The sequence below is a fragment of the Lemur catta genome, chromosome 9 (assembly GCF_020740605.2).
Source record: "Lemur catta isolate mLemCat1 chromosome 9, mLemCat1.pri, whole genome shotgun sequence".
NCBI classification, from domain to species: Eukaryota; Metazoa; Chordata; class Mammalia; order Primates; family Lemuridae; genus Lemur; species Lemur catta.
In genome coordinates this window covers 3,355,262-3,362,654 of record NC_059136.1, presented here as the reverse complement: position 1 = coordinate 3,362,654, position 7,393 = coordinate 3,355,262, and positions in this window count along the sequence as shown.

Here is a 7,393-nt window from a genome sequence, read left to right as displayed (position 1 = left end):
ACACCCAGCTGGTTATAATTAAAAAAATTTTTTTTTGGTCAAGACGGGATCTCCCTATGCTGCCCAGGCTGGTCTTGAACTCCTGGCCTCAAGTGGTCTTTCTGCCCCAGCTGCCCAGAGTGCTGGGGTTACAAGCGTGAGCCACCATGCCCAGGGAAAGCAGAATATCTTAACTGCTATAAAAGCAAAACCCTCCCTGCCTGGTGGGTTTAAAGTTTTAAATAAGATTTTAGCTAAACATTTGTTTAGCTAAAGGTGGTGGAATAGTGGTGTTCCCCCTAGGAACTGAAGTCTCATGCCAAAATCTTTTTTCCTCCTTGCTTAAAATTGTTAAAATTAGGAGAGGGGAAGGGACCAATACAAAGCAGTCTATTCATTTCTCAGATTGCCCAGGCGTCCCCCCTCACCTCCTCGCCCTCACTTGTGTGACATTATTCCTGGGTTTCCACGGAACAAAATGAACCCACCCTCCCTGCTCCTAAAGAAGAGTCCTGCTACAGACCAAAATCTTCCTACCTCCAGTGTCGTCTTAACTCTGGCCCATACCAGCTGCCATAGCAGGGAGGGGTCTGGGTCCTTCCGTAGCTTCAGCCTGGACCTGCCTCCGTGGCACGGTTGCCAGGTGTGGCTACTGCCAGGTTGCCCACGGGTCTGTTGCTTGTCCTACCTTTCTGGAACTGAAATACAACTCCTGGGCATGAGTGTGCCTCAGTCCGCCAGCCCGGGCCTGACTCCGCACTGGCCCCTGCCTCACTGCTCCCTCTCAGGGTTCCAGGGCTGCTCCACTGGGGGACCCTCGCTGCTGGCTACTCGCTGGGCTTCAGTTCCAAACGCCAGAGGCAGGGAAATGGCTGTGCCCTCGGCCTCCTTCCCCACCACACTCAGGCCAAGCCATTCCTCTGGAAAGAACCTGAGTTTAAAAAAATGGCAAAGCCAGAACGTTGTGGGACTTTCTTATGCTTATTTTGCAGTTTGGCATTGTTCTTAATTACTCCTTGTAATTTCAGTACTTTGAAATACCAGTGAGATGAATCAGTCTTGGATAATTCTCTGAATTTGCTTTCTAAGGGCTGCCAAAGACAAGAGGCCTTCTCCCGATTAAAGGTCTGGCCCAATTCAGCCTTTTGTGCATCAAGATTTCTCCTCCTCCTCTGGAACCTTCTCCCTCATTTCTCCATTTCCCCCACTTCTTCCAGCCAAGCCCTGAAGTAAATTCAGACTTTACCTTCGGGGAATTCTGAGCCAAGGAGTGGGGACAAGTATGTCTCCTACTGTCCAGCTCTGGAGCTCTCCAATCCACCCCGCAAAGCACTGCCAATCAGCCTTTGCCTCTCGAAGTTTTTCCTGGCTTTCCAACCCACACAAGTAGGGGCTGGTCCCTCAGCGTGGTACACAAAACCCTCATGTCCAGCTGCTGTCCCCTGGGTGGCCCCTTCTCCTGCAGGCTTTGTTCCAGCAACACCAAGCTGCCTGCCGCCTGCCCCGAGAGGGCTGCTCTCTTAAGCTTAAATGCCTGGAGCTGTCGCCCCTCTGCCCTCCCACCGCCATGTCCTGGTAAAACCGCAGCCATCCTTCGGGCTCAACCCCACGGGTTTTTCCTCTGAAGCCTTCCCTGACCCCTTTCTCGTGTGTGACTTGTGGCCACTGTACCTTGTCCTGGAGACTGGCGTGTGGTCCTGGGATCGCCAGTCCACACTGGCAGCGTCCTATGGGCTGTCCTGGAGTGAAAAACAATGAGCTGGGCCAGTCCCCTTGTTTATGCATTTGTTCATTCCTTCCCTCTCCAGAATTTGAAGTGGGAATCAAACAGGTGGTAGCAGGAGCTAGAATCAAGAGGTTTGGATCAGTGACCACATCACGTGAAACCATGGAGTTGAGGGGATTTGGTTATACAGCAGGGCTCTCAAACCTTAGGGTAGGTCAGCTCACAGGAGGAATGTATTGGTGTTCTATTGCTGCCATAAACTACCACAAATGCAGTGGCTTAAGAACAATTCATGTGACAGTTCTGTAGGTCAGGAGTCTGACATGGGTCTCACTGGGCTAAAATCAGGGTTCTGACAGGACTGCATTCCTTTCCAAACGTGCTGGGGGAGAAGCCATTTCCTAGCCTTTCCTGGTTTCTAGAGGTTGTCCGTGTTCCTTGGCTCGTGGCCCCTTTGTCCATCCTCAAAGCCAGCAATGACACATCTCCCTGAGTCTCCTTCCGTCATCGCGTTTCTTTCTGACCCCAAGGAAAGCTGCTCTGCTTTTAAAAACTCATTAGATTGGGCCCACCCAGATAACCCAGGATTACCTCCCCATCTGAATGTCCCTTTTGCCATGTAACCGTCACAGTTCCCAGGAATTAGGGTGGGGACATCTTTGGGGACTGTCGTCCTGTGTAGTATAAGGAGCTTGCTAGAATGCAGACTTCCCCCACAGCGCAAAGGTCCTCATCTAGGTTTCTGTGGGACGTGGGAAGCAGGCCTACCTGGAGCCACTGCAGCTGCTCCTGGGGGCAGCAGGCCTGAGACCTGGTGTTCACGGGGCTCCGGGGTGGCCTGGGAGGGGCTGGGTGTGCTCGGCCCGTTCTTGGCCACCTGTGAGAGCGCTGTCTCCAGGCAGAGCCGCTCAAGTCCCCTCCGCTGAGTTCCACCGCCACCTGCAGGACCTCACCTCGCCTGCAGGATGTCAGGTTTGTGGGAAGCGACCGAGACTTCTCACCATTGTGTTCCCAGGGCCTAGGGCACAGCACTGCTCCATGATATTAGTTAAATGAAAACATGAATTAATCTTTTAAGAGCCAAGTATGAAAAGAGCTATGCAAGAGGCAGGAGAGTCCCCTGGTCGTGGCCGAGTTTCATCCAGAGGGCCAAGCCCTCTGACCTGGGCCTGAGGAGGGATGGGGTTGGAGCAGGTAAGGATTAGGCCGCGGGAACAGCATGAGCAAGAACACAGCCAATGCGGCAGCCAGGCATGGCGGGGCAGGGAAGGCACCCGGGGTGGCCTCATGTCGGGGAGGCAGCCAGGAAGGGAGGGGACTCCACCCCACTCTCTAGGGAGAAGCCCATGGCAGCTTTGCCACAAGGGGACCCCGAAAATGGAGGAGAGCCTGGAGCGAGGGTGCCAGGAATAGGGAGGGACGGTCTGGTGAGAGTAACTGTGGCAAAGAGATGGGGACGGCAAGAGGGGGAAGCACAAGACTGTAACTCGTTGTGCAGGAAGAGGAGAAAGTGCCCAGGGATGGTGCCAACACTTGGAAGTGTGGTGAGGCCATTGGGTGGGGAGGCTGGCGCTGCAGCCATCAGCAAAGCAAACTAGCATCGCTGGTGGCCACAGGATCTCTTCCACTCGGTCTGGTGTCCCATGCAAACAGGCTTCCAGTAGTCCCCACTTGAGTTAAATCACCCCCTGCCAAAGTCTTTGCAGCCGCTGACGGGATGGGGCTGCGTGGAGGGCCTAGGCAGTCAGGGCCGGGTGGAGCCTTATGGAGATTCCTGCAGGACGTCTGGGTGATTCCCGTGCCCCAGGCATGATGCAGAGGGGCTGGGGAGAGGGCAGGGGACACCCCAGCAGACATGGGCCCCTCCCCCTCACACCTTGGGCTATGCAATCTGTAAGCCCCCAGAACCCTCAAGGACTCACCTGTGGAGAAAAGGGAGTCTCGGGATTGACTGGATCAAACTGCGCACGCCTGGTGGGGCTCAAGATACAAACTAACTTGAATGAAGGAAAAACAGAGAAGCTCATATTTCTCTCACTTCTGAGCCGAGGGCTGGGAGCCGCCCCTCCCACAGGTTTGGCAAAAGTTGGTGCTGTGCTTGGCACAGACTGCCACGTGAACAGCCTGTTCAAACGGCTCTGGAAAAATCTTTTCTGGTAGGATGAGTCTCTGAGATTAGTTTTTTCCCCTAATACCCAGGGCACATAAGTATAAATTCTCTGCTGGCTTCTGTAGTCTCCACAGGAAAAAAGTGCCTCTTGGGTTGAGAAGAGCTTAGTGTGGGCCCTGCTGGGGCAAAATGTGACCAGATGAAGGGCAGGCACCCCCCCAAACATCCCCACGCATGGGGCTGCCCCAAGATAGGAACCAGTAATGTTAACATACTCAAAAACCCTTCGTTCTTCCCCAAAGGCTAGTACAACCTCAACCCACACCGCCACTCTTGGCTTTAAGGGCTCAGGAAGTGGCCCTGGAGGAAGGACATCGGCCTACTTAGGGTCATCAGCAACTTCCAAAATATCTTGTTAAGACACAAAAGGCTCTAAAAGGTTTTTGTCAACTTAAAAATAGACACAAATATTTTACTGAACTATGTATTTCTACATAAACAACAGTTACAACAAAAGCGGGTAAAATTCACAAAAGTATACAAGTCTTTAAAGGAAAATATTTTTTCCCTTAAATATAAAAAACATCATTTGCCAAATAACATCAAACAGAAACACATAAAGCAAAAACTGTTAGAAACACAAGAGAAACAGAAATACAACAGTGGTAGGAGACTAACATACCTTTCTTAGTCTTTAACGAATTAAGTAAAACTTAAAGGTCTATAATATTATACTTTATAAAGTCAAATTAATACAAAATAGATTGAATTTTGTTCCCTTCAGAGAATATACTTTCTTACCCAGTTTCCTGGGGATAAAATTAAAAATTTATTAAGTCCCAAGAAAACATCAATAAACTCCAAAATGCACAAATTGTACAGGCCATACCCTCTTTGATAACAAGGCAACAAAACCAGAAATCTGCAACAAATGTTAACAACAACAAATATCAAACTACCTGGAAATTTAAAAGTAGAATATCAAATAACTCTAATAAAAAATAAAGCCAAATTTGAAATTATAAATTATAACCTAGAACACCATCATACAAATTTAATGGATATGGATAAAGATGGATTCAGAGGAAAAGTCACAGCCTTACAATGTTAGTAACTGTTTTTTGAGAGACTTGAGTCTCACTCTGTCGCCCCAGGTAGAGTGCAGTGGTGTCATCATAGTTCACTGCAACATCAAATTCCTGGGCTCAAGCAACCTTCCTGCCTCAACCAGCTGGGACTACAGGCGCACACCACGATGCCTGGCTAATTTTTCTATTGTTAGTAGAGATGGGGTCTGGCTCTTGCTCAGGCTGGAATTCCTGAGCTCAAGCGATCCTCCTGCCTCGGCCTCCCAGAGTGTTAGGATTACAGGCGTGAGCCACCACGCCCAGCCTAACTATGTCTTTTATTAAGCAAGGAAAAGTTAAAATGGCATTCAATTTGAGAAGGTGAAAAAATAAAAAAGGAAAAACTTAATAGAAACCAAAACCAAAAAAGTCATAAAGTGGTAAAACAGTAAATTAAGATATAAATCCCAGAGTTGGTTCTTGGAAAAGGCCAGTACGATAGACTAATTCCAGAAAAGCTAATCAGAACAAAAGGGAAGCATGGACACAGCATCGTGAGTGAGAAAGAGTAATACAACTCCATGCCAACAATTTGAAAATTTTAATAGAATCACTATTTAGGAAAATTTAAATTGCCAAAAACTTACGGAATAGGAAGGTAGTTTTAAGAGACAAATGAACATGGAAAAAAATTGAAAATATTGTAATTATTTCCTAAAAAGGCACTAGATTTGGATAGTTTTATACATGTTATAAAAGCTTCAAAGAGCAAAAAATTCTCAATACTGTTTAAACTGTCACAGGGCATAGAAAAACAGACTGTCCCAAGTTCTCTTTAATTTTTTTAAGAAGTTAAACTTAACACCAATACCTGACAAAAACAGCAGAAAAAAACTATATAACTATTCATCTTACTGAGGTGAAAAATTCCAAAGTAAAATCAACAAACCAAATCCAGAAGAATGTTTTTCTCATTTTAAAGCTTTAATTTTTATTATATAATACATGATCTTTGTAGAAAAATCAGAAAATACAGATAAGAAACACAAAATAAGAACCTATCATAGACCAACCAATCATAAATAACCACTGTTAACATCGAAAGGAGATGTCTATTGAAAGAATGTTACACTATGACTACATAAGCTTTTCATAGAAATGCAGAGGTCGTAACATTAGCAAATCTATTAAAATGACTCATCTGAAGTCATAATAGAGAAAGACCATTTGACCTTCTTGATAGATGTGAAAAAAAGCCATTTAATAAAATTCTAACATCCATTACTGATAAAATTTTTAGCAAACTGGAAATAGAAGAGAATAACTTTAATATATAAATTCAAATATTAAGACTATCTTACACTAAAAGTCAAATTTATACTTTTGGAAAAACACTAGAGGTATTCTTGCTAAGTAAAAAAAATATATATAAAGAAGAACATACAATACCAGCAGTTATGGATGTGTTATTTAACATGGTTCTAAAAGTGCTGCTTGATATGTTAAGAAAAATAAAACAAGATTATTAAAAATATGGAGGTAAAATTATCATCACTACCCAAAACTATTACTTACCTGAAAAAGGGAAAAGAAATTAACAAAAAACCCCCTATTAGAATGAAGAGAATTCAGTAATTGGCTAGTTACAAAATGAATAACCAATTGCCAAATTAAACTATTATACAACCGCACACTATTCTCTTATGCAGACGTAAGAATGAGGTAGATCGATGTGCACTCACAGAACATCTACTGCCAAGCGCAAAATGCAAGTAGCAGAAGGGGAATATCATATAGTCAAAGTGACAAAACATTGTAGGAAGAAAAGTTGAGGAATATGAATCAATTCTTGATTGTTTATCTTGGGGGAAAGATTTTAGTTTCGTTTTCTACATTATGTCTTTTCATAATGTTTAAATTTACATAACTTTCAATGTCTTAGAAAACAAATGGATTTAATTTTCATTAAAAAAGTAGTGTATACTAACAATAAAGCAGTTGGAAAACATGGACAAAAGATCTCATTTATAACAGTAACCACGATTACAAAAATTACCTGTACTAGAAAAAATAGGCTGAGGGACATAAAACAAATTTGGTGAACTGAAAGGCTACATATTATAAAGATCTTAACTCTCTCTGTAGTGATATATAAATTTTACACAATCTAATTTTCAGTTCTTCTACACATTACAACATGATCCCAAACTTCCTTTGGGAAATATTAATACACAATGTGAGGAAATTTTTGAAAAAGCTTGATTAGTGGGGATATCTAGTCCAAAGCTATAATGACCAAAACGGTGCGGCACCAGCACTAGAACGGACCACGGCAGAGTTCGGAGTGCGCTGGCGACAGCCGTGCGATCCCAGGCACCAAGCAGGACTGGGTACAGACAGAGTAAAAACGGGATTTCATATAGAGACACGGGGCTTCATACGGAGTAGAGAAAGAATAGATTTTGCTATAGTGTTGGGGCAATTTAGAAAATAAATTCCAAATAGATCAGA